At 38.8% G+C, this 23,700-nt stretch overlaps 1 protein-coding gene across 2 annotated transcripts in view; it reads right to left on the bottom strand.

The window, feature by feature from the left end:
* The window catches only part of LOC106081780 (protein hunchback), a 263,183-nt gene that overhangs the window by 70,667 nt on the left and 168,816 nt on the right, over positions 1–23,700 (bottom strand). For both annotated transcript variants that reach the window (XM_013243979.2, XM_059362249.1), the window contains one exon: positions 7,254–7,373. The gene's annotated coding sequence lies outside the window, so the exon portion shown is untranslated. The remainder of the gene's footprint in view (positions 1–7,253; positions 7,374–23,700) is intronic.

Raw genomic sequence — 23,700 nt, forward strand, 5'->3', positions numbered from 1 at the left:
AGAGTGCTTTGCTTTATGTTTTTTTTTTTCTTGAGAATAAAAAATGGCGGGCAGTGATTTTTACGCTCGGTTAGAAAGACAGTTATAGGCCGTGGATTTTTTATCCACAAAGTGTTTTTTTTTACCCACACCTTGGATATTTTACCCACAAAGTGGACTTTTATCCACAGTGTGGAATTTTATACACAGTGTGGATTTGAATCCAATGTCCACATTTATCCACAATGTCGATTTTTATCCACAAAGTCACTTTTTATCCGCAAAGTGGATTATTATCAACAAATTGATTTTTAATCCACACAGTATGTTTTTATCCGCAATGTGAATTTTTATCCACAATATGGACTTTTATCCACAATGTACATTTTCATCCGCAATGTGGATTTTAAAATACAACTTGGATTTTTATCCACAAAGTGAATTTTTATCCACAACGTGGATTTTTATCCACAACGTCAATTTTTATCCATAATTTTGATTTTTATCCACAAAATGGATTTTTATTCACAAAGTAGATTTTTATTCACAAAGTGAATTTTTATCCACAAAGTGGATTTTTATCCACAACGTGAATTTTTATCCGCAATGTAAATTTTTATCCATAATTTTGATTTTTATCCTCAAATTGGAGTTTTATAAACAAAGTGGATTTTTATGCACAACGTGGATTTTTATCCACAACGTGAAATTTTATCCACAACGTGGATTTTTATCCACTACGTGGATTTTTATCCACAACGTGGATTTTTATCCACTACGTGGATTTTTATCAACAACGCGGATTTTTATCCACAATGTGGATTTTTACCCACGACGTGGATTTTTATCCACAACGTGGATTTTTATCCACAACGTGGATTTTTATCCACAACGTGGATTTTTATCCACAACGTGAATTTTTATCCTCAACGTGGATTTTTATCCACAACGTGGATTTTTACCCACGACGTGGATTTTTATCCACAATGTGGATTTTTATCCACAATGTGGATTTTTATCCACAATGTGGATTTTTATCCACAATGTGGATTTTTATCCACAATGTGGTTTTTATCCTCAACGTGGTTTTTTATCCACAATGTGGATTTTTATCCACAATGGGGATTTATATCCACAATGCGGATTTTTAACCACAATGTGGATTTTTAACCACAATGTGGATTTTTACCCTCAACGTGGATTTTCATCTACAACGTGGATTTTTATCCACAACGTGAATTTTTATCCGCAATGTAAATTTTTATCCATAATTTTGATTTTTATCCTCAAATTGGAGTTTTATAAACAAAGTGGATTTTTATGCACAACGTGGATTTTTATCCACAACGTGGAATTTTATCCACAACGTGGATTTTTATCCACTACGTGAATTTTTATCCACAACGTGGATTTTTATCCACTACGTGGATTTTTATCAACAACGCGGATTTTTATCCACAATGTGGATTTTTACCCACGACGTGGATTTTTATCCACAACGTGGATTTTTATCCACAACGTGGATTTTTAACCACAACGTGGATTTTTTTCCACAACGTGGATTTTTATCCGCAAAGTGGTTTTTTATCCACAATGGGGATTTATATCCACAATGTGGATTTTTATCCACCATGTGGATTTTTATCCACAATGTGGATTTTAATCCACAATGTGGTTTTTATCCTCAACGTGGTTTTTTATCCACAATGTGGATTTTTATCCACAATGGGGATTTATATCCACAATGCGGATTTTTAACCACAATGTGGATTTTTAACCACAATGTGGACTTTTACCCTCAACGTGGATTTTCATCTACAACGTGGATTTTTATCCACAATGTGGAATTTTGTCCACAATGTGGATTTTCATCCACAATACTGATTTTTATTCACAATGTGGATTTTTATTCACAAAATAGAATATTATCTACAACGTGGATTTTATCCAAAAAGTGGATTTTTATCCACAACGTGGATTTTAACCACAATGTGGATTTTTTCCACAATGTGGAGTTTTATCTACAATGTGGAATTTTATCCACAGCGTGGATTTGTATCCACAATGCTGATTTTTACTCAAAATGCTGATTTTTATCCACAATGTGGATTTTTATCCACAATGTGGATTTTTATCCACAATATGGGATTTTATCCGCAATGTGAATTTTTACCCGCAATATGGATTATTATCCGTAATATGGATTTTTATACACAATGTGAAATTTTTATCCACAATGTGGATTTTTATCCATAATATGGATCTTTATCCACATTGTTGATTTTTATCCACAATATGGATCTTTATCCACACAGTGGATTTTTATCCACAATGTTTATTTTATTTTTATTTCCAAATTTATCCACAATAGGGGCTCTTATCCACAATGGTGATTATTATCCACAATGTGACTTTTTATCCACAACGTGGATTTTTATATACAAAGTGAATTTTTATCCATAACGTGGATTTTTATCCACAATGTGGGTTATTATCCACAACGTGGATTTTTATCCACAACGTGGATTTTTATACACAACGTGAATTTTTATCCACAACGTGGATTTTTACCCACAACGTGGATTTTTATCCACAACGTGGATTTTTATCCACAACGTGGTTTTTTATCCACAACGTGGATTTTTATCCACAACGTGGATTTTTATCCACAACGTGGATTTTTATCCGCAAAGTGGTTTTTTATCCGCAACGTGGAGTTTTTAAATGCAGTAACCATTCATTGGTTTCGCTGGAACCTGCTCAATATAAAGATCACTCAATCAATAACCCAGTAGATAAGGTTAACTTAGGTTAAAAAGAAGGTGTGGATATCAGTCCGCCCCATGCCACTATGGGCATACACCTGTACACCGAGTAATTGGCTTGTTGTGCGCTCTTAATACTTAAAATAACCACGAAACCGTAACCGAAACGAATGACACCAGTTTTAAGATAAAGCGAAGAATAATACTGGCAAACAGATGCTACTTTGGACTAAGTAGGCTGTTTAGAAACAAGGCCACCTCTTGAGAGACGAAGATTACACTATACAAGACACTGATACTACCCGTGCTGTTATTTGGTTCTAAAGCATGGGTACTTGTGAAAGCAGATGAGGCAGTGCTTCGAGTATTGGAGAGAAAGATTCTTCGTAAAATATTGGGTTGCCCAAAAAGTAATTGCGAATTTTTCATATAGTCGGCGTTGACAAATTTTTTCAACGGCTTGTGACTCTGTAATTGCATTCTTTCTTCTGTCAGTTCTTTCTTCTGTCAGGAAGCATACCCCAGTAAAGATGTAAACATTCTTAGTAGTTTTGCGCATGAAGCACCCCAATGTCCATATGTATTGCACATTATAATTAAATAAACATTTCTACGTTTTATACATAAATGAACTAATTATAAATTTATGTTATTTCAGTTATGAGTGCACAAATGTGCACACATATCCAAAAGTACCTTTGACTGTATGGAAAAACTGAATGTTAGTATATGCTTATGCATGAATGTATGTAAGTATGCACTCATATATACCTACGTTCATACATACATGATATTGTATTATAATTTTTAGTTTTTCAAAAAGGTAAAATTGTATGTATGCTTGCAATTCCTGATTTCATATATCATTTTGACAAAGACTAAAATTCTGCATTAGTGCATATTCATGGTCACATATTTAACATTTTTGTGTGTGCTACTTATCAGCGGCGGAGTTGAACATGTCACATGAAAGCTTAGGAGGGGCCTTGAAAGCAAAAATGCTTTAAAGCTTGTTAAGATTGCAAAGATGATCTCTTCGAGCGTCGACTACTGGATTAGGTGTATGTCCATAGTGGCATGGGCGGATTAATATATGTTCCCTCTTTTCAACCTAACCTGACCTACCTTTTCGAGCGTAAATTTTAGGCAAATGACATTGTCGCTTAGTTTTCCCATGATTTTTTTTAACATTTTTAACAACATGTTGAGAAAACTCCCCTCACTTGATCATTCTGATCAAATAGTCATATATTCGTATTCTACAAGTTTTTAAGATGTATATTTTTATCAGAGGCCACCGTAGGGCATAGCTACGCGTATCCGCCTTTGACTTTGAAAAATTGAGTTCAAATCCTGGTCAGAAAAAAGTGTTCAGAGGTAGTTATCCCCAGCTAATACTACACAGAAAAAAAAAATTCTTTAGTTGAGGTATTTGGTAAAATAGGCGTACTACCATGTAGCTCACAAAACTCCCATGCCATTCATAACTTGGTCAAAACATATTTAATTTTTTTCATTAAACTTCTTTTAGAAAATTTCGGCATAAAAAATATGAATTTTGTACTCAGAAAAAAATTTTTTTTAGGGGTTTTTACCTTTTTTATACCCACCACCATAGGATGGGGGTATACTAATCTAGTCATTCCGTTTGTAACACCTCGAAATATTGATCTAGTACCTCATAAGGTGTATATATTCTGGATCGTCTCAACATTCTCAGTCGAACTAGCCATGCTAGTCCGTCCGTCTGTCGAAATCACCATAGCGGTCGAACACGTAAAGCTAGTCGCTTGAAATTTTGCACAGATATTTTGTATTGATCTAGGTCGATGGAGATTGCAAAAGGCCATACGGTTCAGATTTAGATATAGCTCCCATAAAAACTGATCTCCCGATTTGACCACTTGAGCCCCTGGAAGTCGCAATTTTTGTTCGATTTGGCTGAAATTTTGCACATGGTGTTCAAACAACTGTGTCAAGTACAGTCCAAATCGGTCTATAACCTGATAGTGCTCCCGATTTGACTTCCTGAGCCCCTGGAAGCCTCAATTGTTGCCCAATTTGACTGAAATTTTACACATAGTGTTCTGTTATTACTTCCATCAACTTCTAGTCAGCATCCGTAATATGACAGGTAGATTTAAGTCTTCTCTGGGTTAACACTGGGACCCCTAGGTCTAGTACAGCCGTTTACTATCTCCAAGATCCTTTCGGCCTTTCTGCATAGCTGATTTACATCCTTAGCCCTTAGTGGTATTATAATATCGCTTGCGTAGCAAATGATATTCAAATCCCATTTCAGTCAACATCCGTAATTATTTATGATGGTCACCCATAGGAGTGACGGTCTTTAACCAGATATAGCTCCCACATTTTAGCAGAATCCATGGTGGTGGGTTCCCAAGATTCGGCCCGGCCGAACTAAGCACTACCGCGTAGCAGTACCCTTTGATTTCATTTCATCATGAAGAAAATGATGTCAGTAGGCTAGAGGTTGCGTGCAAGACTACCAAATAAGAGATCATGGGTTCAATACTCTGCGGCAACAAATTTTTTAAAATTTGTTTTTAATGGTAATAGACAGAGAAAAACCCGAGAGCAGCAGTAAAACGAACGAGACAAAGCAGCGCGAGCCGAACAAAGAAAATAAAAGCACAACCACCCGAAGCAAAGAACATGTGTTGGCTGGTTAGATGGTTTTTATACCCTCCACCATTGGATGGGGGTACACTAATTTCGTCATTTTGATTGTAACTCCTCGAAATATTCGTCTCAGACCCCATAAAATATATATATTCTTGATCGTCATGACATTTTATGTCGATCTAACCATGTCCGTCTGTCCGCCCATCCGTCCATCTGTCCGTCCGTCCGTCCATCTGTCCGTCCGTCCGTCCATCTGTCCGTCTGTCTGTCGAAAGCACGCTAACTTTCGAAGGAGTTAAGCTAGCAGCTTGAAATTTTGCACAAATACTTCTTATAGGTGTAGGTCGGTTGGGATTGTAAATGGACCATATCGGTCCATGTTTTGATATAGCTGTCATATATACCGATCTTGAATCTTGACTTCTTGAGCCACTAGAGGCGCAATTCTTATCCGATTTGGGTAAAATTTTCCAACAACTGTTCCAAGTACGGGTGAAATCGGTGCATAACCTGATATAAACCGATCTGGAGTCTTGACTTCGTAAGCCTTTAGAGGGCGCAAATCTTATCCGAATTCGGTAAAATTTTGAACGACGTGTTTCGTTATGACTTTCTACAACTGTGCAAAGTATGGCTTATATCGGTCCATAACCTGATATAGCTGCCATATAAACAGATCTGGATCTTGACTTCTTGAGCCTCTTTAAGGCTCAATTATTATCTGATTTTGGTGAAATTTTGTATAACGGTTTCTCCCATGACTTTCAACATACGTGTCAAATATGGGCTGAATCGGTCTATAACCTAATACAGCTACCATATAAAACGATCTCCCTATTTGTCTTTTTGAGCCCCTAAAGGGCGAAATCCTTATTCGATTTGGCTGAAATTTCATTCCATTTTGATCCGAATCGGACTATAACTTGATATAGTTCCAATGGCATAGCAATTCTTTCTTTTATCCTTTCCTTTGTTTGCCTAAAAAGAGACACCGGGAAAAGAACTCGACAAATGCGATCCATGGTGGAGGTTTATATAAGATTGCGTCCGGCCGAACTTAGCACTCTTTTACTTGTTTGTCTTGTTGTTGTTATTATATATTGGCTTGCAAAGAGTGTCTTTCAACAACAAATTTGTACTTTGGGTCGTTGAGATGCAAAATAAATTGTTGCAGGAAAATTAACAATTTTCGTCGTCGTTTTTTCGACCAAAGTTGTTGTTTTTCAAAATTATTTTTATTTGTGTGGCAACATTTGTGAGTTACTTGCCATGTAAAAGCTTCTCCCCACAGAGGTGTCGTACTGCAGCTCGCCGTTCGGACTCGTCTTTACATATTGGCTTGCAAAGAGTGCCTTTCAACAACAAATTTGTACTTTGGGTCGTTGAGATGCAAAATAAATTGTTGGAGGAAAATTAACCATTTTCGTCGTCGTTTTTCGACCAAAGTTTTTGTTTTTCAAAATTATTTTTATTTGTGTGGCAACATTTGTGAGTTACTTGCCACGTTATAGCTTCTCCCCATAGAGGTGTCACACTGCGGCTCGCCGTTCATACTCGTCTTTAAAGAGAAGGTCCCTAATCATTGAGCTTAAACTTAAATCAGACAGCACTCATTGATATATGATTAGTCCTTAATGGAATGTTCATGGGCAAATTTGTATTTTGAATTTTCGTCGGCTTAGGGTTTAGTCTCCATCAAAGAAAGTTTTCCCCTCAATAACTCCAATAGGTACCCGATTTATTGGTATATTTTGTTCAGAACTATGCATAGAAACAAAAGCTTTATATTCTATGTTTGCGAACCACATAGTAGGGTAGTAATTATCTGTAAGTATGATTTTTGCTTGCTAATTTGCTACTTACCTTAAGCCAAAAGCCAATATTGTTCTCCATTTTCATGATAGCCTTCTTCCGCCTCTGTGAAAATTCCATACATTTTCATGTGTTGAATTTGTTGTTTGTTGTATATGGTCGTGCGCAAATCTATAAATTAATAAGGATGCCTTCAGTTGCCTTCATTTCATATTTCTCTATGTCACATAATTTTACAACGAAATAATGTCAAGGGAGGCAAATTCATATACACTTAGAATGGTATAAAAAATGAAATAATAACAAACAAACAACACCAATAAAATAAGATGGAATGACTGGCCATATTAAGTTAGCAAACCTTGTGGCATAGAACAAATTTATAGAAATTCCACTATACTATGTACGTCAATGAAATCCACAATTAAATTGACAAGCCTTCTAACGCAACAAGCTCAGATTAAGGGAAAATTTGGAAAAGTACAATAAAGTTTGAAATGGTCAAGGATATAACCGTTAAAACTAAAACTAGTAAAAGCGTGTAGGTAAGCACGATAAAATGCAATGCAAATTTTGCCCAAGAACATTCCACTTCTCACATATCAATGAGTGCAGTCCGATTCAAGTTTAAGCTCAACGATAAGGGGCCCCCCTTTTATAGCCGAGTCCGAACGGGGTGCCGCAGTGCGACACCTCACAAATGTTGCCAGCATTAGGAGGGGAAAACCACCGCTGAAAACTTTTTTGATGGTCTCGCCTGGATTCGAACCCAGGCGTTCAGCGTCATAGGCGGACATGCTGACCTCTGCGCTACGGTGGTACACGTTAACCAGGACTACCAAAAACCTGATGGATACCCACCACCATGGATAAATTAATCATTTTCTTTTGTCACAACTCCACTACCACATCCATAGTAATATGTAAATGGGGGCTGGTCTGGATCATATTTGATTCAGGCCCGAGAACACTTATACAAGTCACAGTTTGAGCGAAATCGGGAAAAAATCCGCTTTTTTACAGGATTAAAAGTCTAAATTGGAAGATCGGTCTATATGGGAGCTATATCTAAAAATATTGGGTTGCCCAAAAAGTAATTGCGGATTTTTCATATAGTCGACGTTGACAAATTTTTTCGACGGCTTGTGACTCTGTAATTGCATTCTTTCTTCTGTCAGTTATCAGCTGCTACTTTTAGCTTGATTCAGAAAAAAAGTGCGCGAAATTTTGTTTACATTTGTTTGTTTGGCGTCAATTTTAATATGGGTACCACATGTATTGAAAGAAATTCATTTAACAAACCGAATCAACGCTTGTGATAGGCACTTTAAACGCAATGAATTCGATCCGTTTTTAAAACGAATCAAAACTGGAGATGAAAAATGAATTGTTTACAACAACGTTAGTCGAAAACGATCATGGTCCAACCACTTCAAAGGCTGATATCCACCAAAAGAAGGTTATGCTGTCTGTTTGGTGGGATTGGAAGGGTGTGGTATATTTTGAGCTGCTTCCAAGGAACCAAACGATTAATTCGGATGTTTACTGTCAACAATTGGACAAATTGAATACAGCCATCAAGAAGAAGTGACCAGAATTGGTCAATCGTAAAGATGTCATATTCCACCAGGACAACGCTAGACCGCACACATCTTTGGTCACTCGCCAAAAACTGAGCGAGCTTGGCTGGGAACTTTTGATGCATCCACCATATAGCCCTGACCTTGCACCATCAGACTACCATTTATTTCGATCTTTGCAGAACTCCTTAAATGGTAAAACTTTCGGCAATGATGAGGCTATAAAATCGCACTTGGTTCAGTTTTTTGCAGATAAAGGCCAGAAGTTCTATGAGCGTGGAATACTTAATATGCCAGGAAGATGGCAAAAGGTTATCGAATAAAATGGCAATTATATATTTGATTAAAGTTCATTCTAAGTTTTATTAAAAATGCATTTACTTTCTTTTAAAAAATCCGCAATTACTTTTTGGGCAACCCACGATTTTCACTCGCCACTGCAAGCGCATTTATTGACCAATCTTCCCACATTTTTGTACAACGTTTTCCTCAACGACAACTACCACAATACATGAGAAGTTTTTCGAAATCGGTTCAGATTTTGATATAGCTCCCATACATATGTTTCTCCGATTTTGAGAAATATTGCATTTAATTGCTCATTGCTTAACCGATTCTTTCGAAATTTGGCCGGAAGGATTTTCCTATGGCTCTTAATATTACTGGTCAGTTTCATATAAATCGGTTCAGATTTTGATATAGCTGCCATATATACATATCGCCCGATTTTCACTTCTACAGCCACTGCAAGCGCATTTATTGAGCAATATTGCCAACATTTTGCACACTGCTTTCCTCGATGACACATTATATTAGAAGTTTGCTCCAAATCGGTTCAGATTTAGATATAGCTCTCATATATATGTTCGTCCGATTTTGATAAATATTGCAATAAAATGCTCATTTGTTTACCGATTCTCTCAAAATTTGGCAGGAAGGATCATCTTGTTGCCCTCGACATTACTGGTGAGTTTCATAGTAATCAATTCAGATTTAGATTTAGCTTCCATATATATGTTCGTCCGATTTTGAGAAATATTGCAATAAAGTGCTCATTTGTTAACTGATTCTTTCGAAATTCGGCAGGAAGGATTTTCTCATGACTCTTTACTTTACTGGCGAATTTCATAGAAATCGGCCCAGATTTAGATATAACTATCATATATGTATATCGCCCGATTTTCACACCTAGAGCCACTGCAAGCGCATTTATCGACCAATCTTATTGACCATCGTCAGATTATGGGTAATTTTCAATAATGTTGTCATTTGTCAACCGTGGTTATTACAGTTTTAACAGATTTCATTTGCTCGAAATTCGATACCCACACCCTATGCAACGTGCCTTTCGTTTTCTCTTTTTTTTTCCTTCTTTTTATACCCTCCACCATAAGATGGGGGGTATACTAATTTCGTCATTCTGTTTGTAACTACTCGAAATATTCGTCTGAGACCCCATAAAGTATATATATTCTTGATCGTCGTGACATTTTATGTCGATCTAGCCATGTCCGTCCGTCTGTCCGTCCGTCCGTCTGTCTGTCGAAAGCACGCTAACTTCCGAAGGAGTAAAGCTAGCCGCTTGAAATTTTGCACAAATACTTCTTATTAGTGTAGGTCGGTTGGTATTGTAAATGGGCCATATTGGTCCATGTTTAGATATAGCTGCCATATAAACCGATCTTGGGTCTTGACTTCTTGAGCCTGTAGAGTGCGCAATTCTTATCCGATTGGAATGAAATTTTGCACGACGTGTTTTGTTATGATATCCAACAACTGTGCCAAGTATGGTTCAAATCGGTCCATAACCTGATATAGCTGCCATATAAACCGATCTTGGGTCTTGAGTTCTTGAGCCTCTAGCGTGCGCAATTCTTATCCGATCAGAATGAAATTTCGCACGACGTGTTTTGTTATGATATCCAACAACTGTGCCAAGTATGGTTCAAATCGGTTCATAACCTGATATAGCTGTCATATAAACAGATCTGGGGATTTGATTTCTTGAGCTTCTGGAGGTCGCAATTCCTATCCGATTTGGCTGAAATTTTGCATGACGTATTTTATTTTTACTTTCAACAACTGTGTCAAATAAGGTTCAAATCGGTTCATAACCTGATATAGCTGCCATATAAACCGATCTGGGATCTTGACTTCTTGACCCCTAGAGGTCGCAATTATTATCCGAAATGCCTGAAATTTTGTACGACGGGTCCTCTCATGACCATCAACAAACGTGTTTATTATGGTCTGAATCGGTCTATAGCCCGATACAGATCCCATATAAATCGTTCTATCTATTTTACTTCGTGAGCCCCAATGGGCCCAATTCTTATACGAATTGGCTGAAATTTTACACAGGTCTCCAACATATAATTTAATTGTGGTCCGAACCGGACCATATCTTGATATCGTTTTAATAGCAGAGCAACTCTTTTCTTATATCCTTTTTTGCCTAAGAAGAGATGCCGGGAAAAGAACTCGACAAATGCGATCCATGGTGGAGAGTATATAAGATTCGGCCCGGCCGAACTTAGCACGCTTTTACTTGTTTTGATCTTAAATTCTTATTGTAATTCCATTGCAGGTTATGTTCCTGCTATAGACCACATTGTTCAATGCTTTCTATTCAGGGCACATCACAGCAAATAACTCCCAAAAGTAATGCAAACTGTTTGATGTTGCTGAAAAGCATTTGACCGCCTTCTCCTTTCGCGATTTCTGAGTCTCCTTGAATTTTCATCTTCATCAAAACCAGTTTTCTCTAAAAATATTTGTCAACATTTAATTTCTTTAAAAATTTGTTGTTTCTAATTTTTTCCATATTTTAATTTCCTTCCACCATCAATAATAAATTCCTCAAATGGCTTTCGCCTATCACTCGAACGCAAAAAAAAACAACTTGTTTTCCTTTCCCTTCTAGAAGGGAAGGAAACTTCCTTAGATGCTACAAAGACAAAAGGACATCAACCAAAAATGCATTTACTACGAATTCGCATAACCTTCCAGGAATATTTCCCCGAAAACCATGCACAAAACACAACCGTGACAAGAATGATTTTAAAGGACGCAAAAAAAAAACTACAAAACTTAATCTTTTTTTAACCAAATATGTGAAAATATTTTTGGGAAATATCCTTGTTTTATTGTGGAGGATTAGTGAAGGAAACTAGAGCACACCCAATATCCCGAAAAGGGAACAAACACAGACTCAGTGTCCTTTGTTTGGTCGCTCGCCCAAACGTTTGGAAGACAGACGAATGCTCTAATTTCTATTGTTATGTTAATGATTACAGAGTAAAACCTGAAATATGGAGAAGACCCTTGTGCGCATGCGCACTCACACAGGGCCGACTATAATAAGGCTTGAAGGACATTCAAGGGACTTGTAGAGTAAATGTGTTTTTCAAATATGCTAAAATGAAAGAGAAAGCGTAGCAAAGAAAAAATTCAGAAGTCATTTGTTGCGTGAACCAAAATATTTGCCTAAGGATTTGTGGTAGACGGAGAGAAAAATACCTAAAAGGGAGAGATGGAGAGTTGGAGAAAGAGAGAGAGAGAGAGAGAGAAATGCATATTAAACAGGCAACAGGTATTTTACCAGAGGCCTTAGGGCTTCAGTTTGCCATATTCAATATTTCTTAAGCTCTGAGATTAACAATGAAAATATTTAGGGAAAATTGTTTCAATATGGGCTTGAAAGTGTTTTCAAAAAATTTGTTGCTCTTTGGGTTAATGAGTTTAGCCATTTAGTATAAGGGGAAGGCTTAAGGCTTGGCTTGTCCTTATCCTTATACTTATCGTTTTGCTTCTTTCCAAATGATGGATTTGTAATGGTGTGATTTTTGCCATGGCCAGATTATTTGTTTCAAAAATGATCTGATTTGGTTAGTTTATGATGTCATGGCAGCATTTCAACAAATTTCCTGCTGCTTTCGCATAGACATTAGCCTTGAACATTTTAGAAAGAAAAAAAGATGTTTGAAACTATAATGCATGCATATAGTTATCCCTATGCCCAAATGTCCTTTCATTGTCCTTTTTTTTGAGAAAGGACAGGTAAGTGATTTTTTATGCTCTCCTTTGGTTTGGTCAAGCATTTTAACCCTTTTTTCAGTTTACGCTTGCGGGACAAATGTTGTGTCCTTGCACATGCAAATTTTTCCACGAACTTAGAAAAAATCCTGTTTTCTGTCCCAAAGTGAGATTCCTTTTTTTTGTGAAGAACAAAGACATGTTTTCAGATTTTCTTGTTGTATTGCCAAGGAAATTATCCTTTTTTCTTAGTTTTATGGCGCTATTAGAGAAAAAAAACACCCCAAAAAACAATCTTCTGTTTTGGGTGATTAGTTTACCGAATATAGTTCAGCGTTGTTGTTGTACTCCTTAGACATGAACCTTTCTTTTTAACCCTTTTTCGTATTATTTGGGCGCTGTCCATTAACGGACATGCAAACTGGCGATTGTCTGTAAGATGTTCTCTTTTGGGTTAGTTTTAATTACATTTTCATGTGAGTTTTTGCATTTTTTTTTTGAGTTGTTAGGAAAAAGGCTATTTTTAAAAACTAGTTTTTTTTCTAAGAAAATTTCTATGTCATGTGCGGGTCATGGGAAAGGACATAAAGTTTGAATATCTTTAAAATTTTTTCTCAGGGCTTGGAACAACCTTCTCATCGGCCTCCGAAAATCAGGTTTGGTCAGTTTTGATATATTTTATGCCTTTTGGCATGATTTTATTATTAAAATTCCTTTTCCCTTTATGGGGAGAAGGAAAATCTCCAATATCCTTTCAGTTAACCTTATACCTTTGCCTGGGTCAAAATTGTCAAAAAGAAAGCGTTAAGTGTTTTATTTTGAATCGGGCAGGGATCAGTGACAATAACTTTAAATTAAAATTTTTCAAAATCTTGAAAAGGATACGAATTTGGATAGAAAAGGATGGAAGGAGCAACTGTGATAATTTTAAAATTTAAGATTAACAAGTAACAACTAAAAGCCTAGAAAGTTCGGCTGGGTTGAATCCTGGGAAATCACCACCATGAATTCTGCTAAAAATTTTTACAAAATAAATTTAGTTGAAGGGTAAAATTTTTTTTCTATATACCAAACTTTTGTCAAACCAGCAAAAATTAAAACTCTAGGTAGCGAACAAGGATGATCGAGAGACCGGTTTACGTGGAAGCTATACCAGGTTCCCGAGTTTGGGGAGTCGTACAGACCGATCTCCCTTCTCCCATCAGTGGCAAAGACACTTGAGGCATTACTCCTCCGGAGCCTTGTAGGAGAATTTCCATTCGCAGAATTTGTGGCTGGAACACTTGGAGCAATGTTACTTAGGCACCGGTGCAGGCAAACTGTGGGCCACTGTTAAGTCTCTCTCGAACCCCGGTAGACGGGACGACAGGACCTCAGTCACTTTTGGCGAGATAACCGTGACTGATCCGAAGAGATGCGCCAGGTTGTTAAACCGTCAATTTATTGTGCATCCCGAGAGAGACAGGGCAAGGAGGAGAGCCATTCGCCGTATTCGTGGTCTCCGAGCCGATGAACAGCCATCACAATTTACCGTGGGCGAAGCTACGAATGTCATCCGTGGCGCCAAATCTTCCAAGGCGTTGGGCCCCGACGGAATCTCTACATTGATGCTGAAGAATCTGGATTCACCTGGAGTTGAGTACCTGACCACTGTCCATAACCTGTCATTGAACACTCTTATAGTTCCCGATGTCTGGAAAATGGGCAGAGTGATCCCGCTACTGAAGCCTGGAAAAGACCCGAGTTTGGGGGAATCGTACAGACCGATCTCCCTTCTTCTCTGTGTGGTCGCCAGTCATTTGTGAAATTTAGGGATAAGAAGTCGAAACACTGTAGAGTGCAACAGGGAGTTCCCCAAGGTGGGGTGATATCTCCGGCACTGTTTAACCTTTACCTATACTTTATTCCCCCCCCCCCCCCCCCCGGACGATTGTACGATCATGGCATCAGGCCCCCCACCCATTGATGACATCTGCCATAGGTTGAACGTCTACCTCAACGAGCTTGCCTCATATTTTGCTGCAAGAAATCTGAAGATATCCGCCACCAAATCTTCAGCCACACTGTTCACTACAAATACGCGTGACGTGAATACTAAGCTGACTGTGATGGTCGCTGGAGAAATGATTCCGACCATCAAGTGTCCCAAAATACTTGGCGTCACATTTGAAAGCTCTTACATATTCACCCCATATGCCACAGCAATCTGCGATAAAGTCAAAAGTAGAAACAAGGTCCTCAAGTCACTTGTTGGCAGTACTTGGGGTGCAGACAGAGAAACCTTGTTGACCACGTACAAGGCAATTGGCCGGTCTGTGGTCTAGTCAACTTTGTGCCACGCCGTGGAATAATATTCAGAACTGTCAGAATGCCGCCCTTCGAACTGCGACGGGCTGTCTCCTCAGTTCTCATGTGGACCACCTCCATCAGGAGACAAAGATCCTACCAGTGCGAAGACATAACTACATGTTGTCTAAGCAATACCTTTTGGGCTGCTATCGCTGAAACCATCCAAATCATCATCTTGTGGATAGATATCCACCGCCCAGAAGCCTTAAGGTAGATCTACATGATCTAGAGCGTGAGGTTCAGCGCTACAAGAGAGAGCCTCTAGATCATGCGGGTCTAAACAACATTCATGCAGACACTGTAGCAGAGGCGGTAACCGGGTGAATGTAGTCCTTGGAGAACGACCGCCTCCCATTGCACCTGAAGAAATCGACCTCTCCCGCCAAATCAGAGTAGTTCTGGTTCAATTACGTTCCGGCAGATGCAGCCGCCTCAATTCCCACAGAGCTAGGATTGATGCCGACGTGCAAGATGTATGTCCCGATTGTAACCAGGGACCGCACGATACACGTCACCTGTTTAACTGCCCGGCCAGACCCACTCGACTCAGACCCAGATCCCTGTGGACGCACCCCACTTAGTCGCAGAGTTCCTGGGTCTTGACACTCAACAGAATCAAGCAAACGAAAGATAGAACATAATAAACTGCTACAACAACAACAAACAGGTTCCTAACCGATTTGGACCTTACTTGAAACAGTTGTTGGAAGTCGTAATAAAACACTACATGCTCAAATTCAGCCAAATCGGACAAAAATTGCGGCTTGTAAGAGTTCAAGAAGTCAAATCGGGAGATCGGTTTATATGGGAGCTATATCAGGTTACAGACCGATTTCGACCGTACTTCGCACAGTTGTTGTAGGTCACAACAGAACACTACGTGCAAAATTTCAGCCAAATTGGACAAAAATCGCGGCTTGTAAGAGTTCAAAAAGTCAAATCGGGAGATCGGTTTATATGGGAGCTATATCAGGTTACAGACCGATTTGAACCGTACTTCGCACTGTTGTTGTAGGTCACAGGAGAAGACTACGTTTAAAATTTAAGCCAAATTGGACAAAAATTGCGGCTTCCGGGGGCTCAAGAAGTCAAATCTGGAGATCGGTTTATATGGGAGCTATATCAGGTTACAGACCAATTTGAACCGTACTAGGCACAGTTGTTGTAGGTCACAAGAGAACAGCAAGTGCAAAATTTCAGCCAAATCGGATGAAAATTGCGGTTTGTAAGGGTGTATGAAGTCAAATCGGGAAATCGGTTTATATGGGAGCTATTGGGTTGCCCAAAAAGTAATTGCGGATTTTTTAAAAGAAAGTAAATGCATTTTTAATAAAACTTAGAACGAAATTTAATCAAATATACTTTTCTTACACCTTTTTTCTAAAGCAAGCTAAAAGTAACAGCTGATAACTGACAGAAGAAAGAATGCAATTACAGAGTCACAAGCTGCGATAAAATTTGTCAACGCCGACTATATGAAAAATCCGCAATTACTTTTTGGGCAACCCAATATATCAGGTTATAGACCGATTTAAACCTCACTGGGTACCGTTGTTGGAAATCATAACAGAACACTACATGCAAAATTTAAGCCAAATTGGACAAAAATTGCGGCTTCCGGGGCCTCAAGAAGTCAAATCGTGAGATCGGTTTATATGGGAGCTATATCTAAATCTGAACCGATATGGCCCATTTGCAATCCCCATTGACCTACATCACTATTACGTATCTGTGGAAAATTTTAAGCGGTTAGCTTTATGCGTTCGATCGCTATTGTGATTTCGACAGACGGGCGGACACACATGGCTAGATCAACTCAGAACTTCGAGACGATCAAAAATATATACACTTGATGGGGTCTTAGACGAATATTTCGAGGTGTTACACCCCCATTACCGCCATCCTATGGTGGTGGGTATACAAATTGAGATATTTAGTTGAAATTTTTGAATAGACTAGAATTGGGTTGCCCAATAGACTAGAATTGGGTTGCCCGCAATTACTTTTTGGGCAACCCAATAGTTCTTCTACACGCATGTTAAGTTCTTGAATGGGTCACATCGGTCTGTATTTGGATATAGCTGCTCTATAGACCGATCTGGCGATTAGTATACCCCCATCCTATGGTGGTAGTTCTTCTATACGCAGATTAAGTTTCTGAATGGACCACATCGGACTAGATTTGGATATAGCTGCCCTATAGACCAATCTGGCGATTAGTATACCGCCCTCCTATGGTGGTGGGTCAAAAAAATGAGACATTGGGTTGAAATTTTTGAAAAGACTAGTAGTTCTTCTATACGCAGGTTAAGTTCTTAAATGGGCCACATCGGACTGTATTTGGAAAAAGCTGCCATATAGACCGATCTGGTCAATATGGCAGCCGATTTATTACCCGATTTGGCTGAAATGTGACATAGTAAGGTTTATTAGGCCCGCCGATTTTTGAACCAAAAATGGTCTAGATCGGAACATATTTCGATATAGCTGTCATATACACCGATCTGCTAATTTTGGGTCTAAAGCCTATAACAAAAATGCAAATTTTGCAATGAACATTCCATTTAGGAACTGGGGCAAACTTCTCACATATCAATGAGTGCAGTCCGATTGAAGTTTAAGATTAATGATAAGGGGCCTCCTTTTTATAGCCGATTCCGAACGCCGTGCCGCAGTGCGACACCTCTTTGAAGAGAAGTTTAACATGGCATAGTACCTCACAAATGTTGCCAGCATTAGGAGGGGAAAACCACCGAATCCTGTTGGTCTCGCCATGATTCGAACCCAGGCGTTCAGCGTCATAGGCGGACATGCTAACCTCTGCGCTACGGTGGCCTCCATGATCGGCCTATAACAGGTGCATTTATTACCCGAACATAGAACAACTCGAATTTGGTCCAGATCGGCCTATATTTGGATATAGCTGCCACAGATTTAGGCCGATTTCGGGTCTCAAGCCTATAACAGGCGTATTTATTACCAGATTTCGTTGAAATTCAGAACAGTGAGTTTTATTAGGCCCGTCGATATTCGAACCAAAACTGGTCTAGATCGGAACATATTTGGATATAGCTGTCGTATAAACCGATCTGCCGATCTTAGGTCTTAAGCTTATAACAGGCGCATTTATTACACGACTTCGCTGAAATTTGGAACAGTGAGTTCCATTAAGACTCCCAACATTTATAACAAAAATGGTCCATATCGGGCTGTATTTAGATACAGCTGCCATAGAGACCAATCTTCAGCTTTGTGGTCTAAAGAACATAAAATACGCATTTATTCTCTGATTTTGCTGAAATATGAGCTGCTTTAAGACTCCCGACATCCAACGCAAATATAGTCTAGTGGGGCCCATATTTAGATATAGCTGTCATATAGATTGATCATCCGATTTAGAGCTTCATCACAAAAACGGCGCATTTATTACCCGATTTCACTGAAATTTGGAACTATTACTTGTAGAAGGCTTATCGGTACCGGCTTATATTTGGATATTAGTGTGGATATAGTGTGTTAGTGTTATAATAAATTTGGACAGTAATATATCCATGGTGGTGGGTATCAAAAGTTCGGCACCTTCGAACTTAATGCGTTTTTACCTGTTTATTCCCATACGGATTTTTTAAATATATTAATTTTTATATCCACCACCATAGGATGGGGGTATACTAGTTTAGTCATTCCATTTGTGACACCTCTAAATATAGATCTAGGACCCCGTAAAGTATGTTTTCTTGATCGTCTCGACATTCTCGGCCGAACTAGCCATGTCCGTCCGTCCGTCTATCGAAATCATGATAGCGATCGAACGCGTAAAGTTAACCGTTTGAAACTTTGCACAGATACTTAATATTGACACAGGTCCTTGGAGATTGCAAATGTGTCATTTCGGTTTAGATTTGGATATAGCTCCCATATAAACCGATCTCCCGATTTCACTTCTGGAGCCCCTGGAAGCCGCAAATTTTGTTGGATTTGGCTGAAGTATTGCACATAGTGTTCTTTTATGACTTCCAATAATTGTGCCTAGTACGGTTCGAATCGGCCTATAATCTGATACAGCTCCCATATAAACCGATCTACCGATTTGACTTCTTGAAGCAGTTTTTGTCCGATTTGGCTAAAATTTTGCACATAGTGTTCTGTTATGACTCCCAACAACTGTCAGAAGTACGGTCCAAATCAGTCTATAACCAGATATGGATCCCATCATATTGGGTTGCCCAAAAAGTAATAGCGGATTTTTTAAAAGAAAGTAAATGCATTTTTTATAAAACTTATAATGAACTTTTATCAAATATACTTTTTTTTACACTTTTTTTCTAAAGCAAGCTGAAAGTAACAGCTGATAACTGGCAGAAGAAAGAATGCAATAACAGAGTCACAAGCTGTGAAAAAATTTGTCAACGCCGACTATATGAAAAATCCGCAATTACTTTTTGGGCAACTCAATATAACAAAATCCATGGTGGTGAGTTCCCAAGATTCGGCTCGCCCGAACTTGGGACGCTTTTACTTGTTTAAATTTATTTAACTATTCTATTTATTAAACAAATTATAAGTTTTTTATAATGTTAACTTTAAACTAATTTCATCTACCCCAACTTGCCTTACACCATTCATCCATCCCAGAGGACTTATGCTTTAAATTAACAAAAATTTACAAAATCTTTCAAAACAAAATGTCAGTCTTAATTAAAGTTAAATGACTGAAATTGATGAAATCCAAAAATTTTGTCTAATCCTTTTTTCCTCAAAGGAGACTCCCATACTTAAGCCTAGCAGTGTAAAATAAACCCTCATTTTAAAATGATTTCAAAGAAACCCTTTCTTCGGGACGCTTTTTTTCATAGAAACCACACAACAAAAAAGGAAAAGAAAAATCGGCAACAGAACTTCTAAGGTCCTTATCGCCCTCCTTCCATCCCAGAGGGCAAGAGAAAATAACCCAAAAAATCCTCTGGAACATTAACAAATTTAATGAAATTTCTTCCCCCCCCCCACCATCATCTGCGAAGAACTTTTGTTGGAATTCTTTTATTTTCTTTTGTATGATGGTGTTTCGTTTTTTTTTTGTTGTCAGCCAATCTACATAAAAATCTAATTTAGTCACTCCAAAGCGTATCGTTGTTGTCGTGGTAGTAGCACATATAAAAACATGCTTGCACACATACACAGACACTAGGCCATTGAATAACAAACTCATGCGCCCATATCCTTGGCCTTACAAAAACATACATTTCGAATAAAAATCATTGTCCTTAAGAAAATGGAAAAGCAACCCAAAACCCAAATGCCACCCCCATCATAGAGAAAAAAAGCCAGCCTTTGAAATGAATTCAAGCCATAAGCCACCTAGTCCCCGCCACCGTTCTTTGTAAAGTCAAAACTTACAAAGCGAAGATGTGGAAAAGCCGAAGAGGATGACGGCAACGAAGATGATGAGGTTGATGATGAAAACGCCGAAACTTTACTTCAAGGAAGTCCATAATGCCAAACAGGAAGATGGTGGACGTGGCTGCATAAACAAAAAGTCCCCCAACAAACACACAACAAAGATATGGGTAAACACACTCCTACGGCTATACACACACACACACACACACCAACATAAAAGTCCTTTTTTTGTATAAAAAGCTATGCTGTTTTGCAACATTATGGCCACGAATGTTGAAGAAAAATCTGAAAATGCTCGCTCTAAGAAACCCTTGTTCTTGGCCATGTTGAGTGGTGGTGGAGGGTGAAAGTCTTTGAATGGCAATTTTTATATGAGAGAAAGGTTTGACAGCCAAGAAACCCAAAACTGGGGGTGGCAGTTAAATGTTAAAAAAGCTTTATTTGGAAAAAAAGCCGTAAGGATATAATTCCTGGTTTAGTGCTGTTGCTGCTGTTTGTGATGTTCTGTTGCTGGAGACACCATCAAATACAGAAGAAACAACAAAAATTCTTGTATATACTCACACAGAGCCACTTTGAGTTGGGATCTCATATTCCAGGAACATCTTATGGGAGAGCAAGCTATTGGTTATAAGGGTGGGTGTTTAAAGGTATGCTGTAAAGGTAGTTTAAAAAGAAAGGTCTAATCTTTAAAATACTGAAGTTTAAGTTTAAGAACAAACATAGAGGGGTAAAGTTCTATAGGGTTATTCCTAAATATCCTTCTTACCTAGTGTCTAGTGAACTTTGAGTTTAAGGGCTATGCGTCCTTGGGACAAAGGAAGAGGCGCTGGTAGGTGACAAGACGGTTGTGATCTCGGCGTCTGAGGGATAGGTCATACGACGAGATGCTGACAACTAGGGCGACTAGGCACTGTATTGTCACGATCATGCTCACTCCCATTCCAATTGGGAATGACTGAGCTGGCTGGGACAAAAGGCAGCAGGCACTGCCCCAATTACCGTTGTCACGAAGGCGGAATAATGGAGAAGCAAGGGACTCTTATTTCAGGGTCTCTTGTTGAATTCACTTGAATGACTGGCGACATGGTGCTACATTGTCACGGCCACTTAGGGGAAGTCACGAGCAGGAAGGCGCTAAGTTGTCACAATAATGAAGGCAATGTTTTGTTCTGTCACGCTCACAATGGTGGAGACTTGGGCTGCAAGGCACTGTGAAGCCAGTTGAGGTTTGGGCTGAATCACGGCCCGCAAAATGGCACGTTGTGATGGTCCCTAAGGCGAAGACAGCAAGACATTGTGATATAATGCTGTCTGTGACTTCTTGACTGAACCAGGCAAAACATTATGGTTTTAAGGTATCCAGGTCTCGAAGGCGGAAACCGGCACTGGGACAGAAAGAACTGTTTTCTACGGTCACAAAGCCGAAGTCATGGACAGCAAGGCACTGTGTTGTCACCGTCGCTTGTTGTATGCTGTTAGGTTAGGTTAGATTTAAGTGGCACTCTGCCATCAGACTCACTTAGACTTTTTCGTTCATTGTGATACCACAGGAACAGAGGAAGGAAGATGCCTTCTAGTTTATACCGTTGAACCAATAACTTGCGAATGTTCACATCCGCTAAATCACACAGGTTCTCAAAGAAATGAGAACCAAAAGTGGAACTCCTTTTAACTGCCACTGACACCTGCGGTATATACCCAATGCCTGATACGCGGTCTAAACCCCCCAACTTTTGCCAATGGCTCTCTTGCATGTGTATAGGCCAATAGTGGCCTTTCTTGCCCTTTCAAAAATGTTGGATCTGAAGTTCAATTTCCTGTCCAGCAAAACACACAGGTATTTTGCGCATTCTGTAAATGGAACATTCTCTTCATCCAAGGAGACAGGTTTTGAAAATCGGACCTCAAACCAGGATTTGGCAGTCCCAACAATTATCGAAATAGCAAGGTTACCAAATTTAGAGGCCTGCCAAAAGGCGCCCGGATAACCCAGGGTCTTGAAATTTCTCGATCTCGAAAATACCTCAGCTCAAACCATTTCAAGTATTCAAAAAATTGCCTCCACACGCTCTTATATGACAACTTTTTTGCTATTTTTTGTTTTTGATTCCATCCCACTGTGTTGGTTTGGGGTATAAAATAGTCGACTCCGCCCGAGTTTTGCCTTTCCTTACTGGTTTTTACTAGTTTTTTTTCGATTCCATCCCACTGTGCGAGGGAAGGACATTGTTGTTAATAACTGAAAGCCCGATTTTGATGTTAGGCTCATAGTTTCTTTGGGAAATTTTCTTAGAACTTGTCGTAGACTCCGATTTTTATATCAGCTTTGTGGACTAGAATATTGACACACCCTTATATCCATATCCTCACTAATCCTGACAACAGTTGTGAGGTTTTCATGTATGTAAAGGGTGATTTTTTTGAGGTTAGGATTTTCATGCATTAGTATTTGACAGATCACGTGGGATTTCAGACATGGTGTCAAAGAGAAAGATGCTCAGTATGCTTTGACATTTCATCATGAATAGACTTACTAACGAGCAACGCTTGCAAATCATTGAATTTTATTACCAAAATCAGTGTTCGGTTCGAAATGTGTTCAAATTTTGACAAATTTTGTTCAGCGATGAGGCTTATTTCTGGTTGAATGGCTACGTAAATAAGCAAAATTGCCGCATTTGGAGTGAAGAGCAACCAGAAGCCGTTCAAGAACTGCCCATGCATCCCGAAAAATGCACTGTTTGGTGTGGTTTGTACGCTGGTGGAATCATTGGACCGTATTTTTTCAAAGATGCTGTTGGACGCAACGTTACGGTGAATGAACACATTTCGAACCGAACACTGATTTTGGTAATAAAATTCAATGGTTTGCAAGCGTTGCTCGTTAGTAAGTCTATTCATGATGAAATGTCAAAGCATACTGAGCATCTTTCTCTTTGACACCATGTCTGAAATCCCACGTGATCTGTCAAATACTAATGCATGAAAATCCTAACCTCAAAAAAATCACCCTTTAGAACACCTTCTTCGCAGAGGTGTTGATTGGGGCGCGCCGTTTGGACTAAGCTATAAAAAGATGGACAGAACTCACTTATGAGAGAATAGAATCACCGCTGCTTCCTATTAAAATG

The sequence above is a fragment of the Stomoxys calcitrans genome, chromosome 2 (genome assembly GCF_963082655.1).
Source record: "Stomoxys calcitrans chromosome 2, idStoCalc2.1, whole genome shotgun sequence".
NCBI classification, from domain to species: Eukaryota; Metazoa; Arthropoda; class Insecta; order Diptera; family Muscidae; genus Stomoxys; species Stomoxys calcitrans.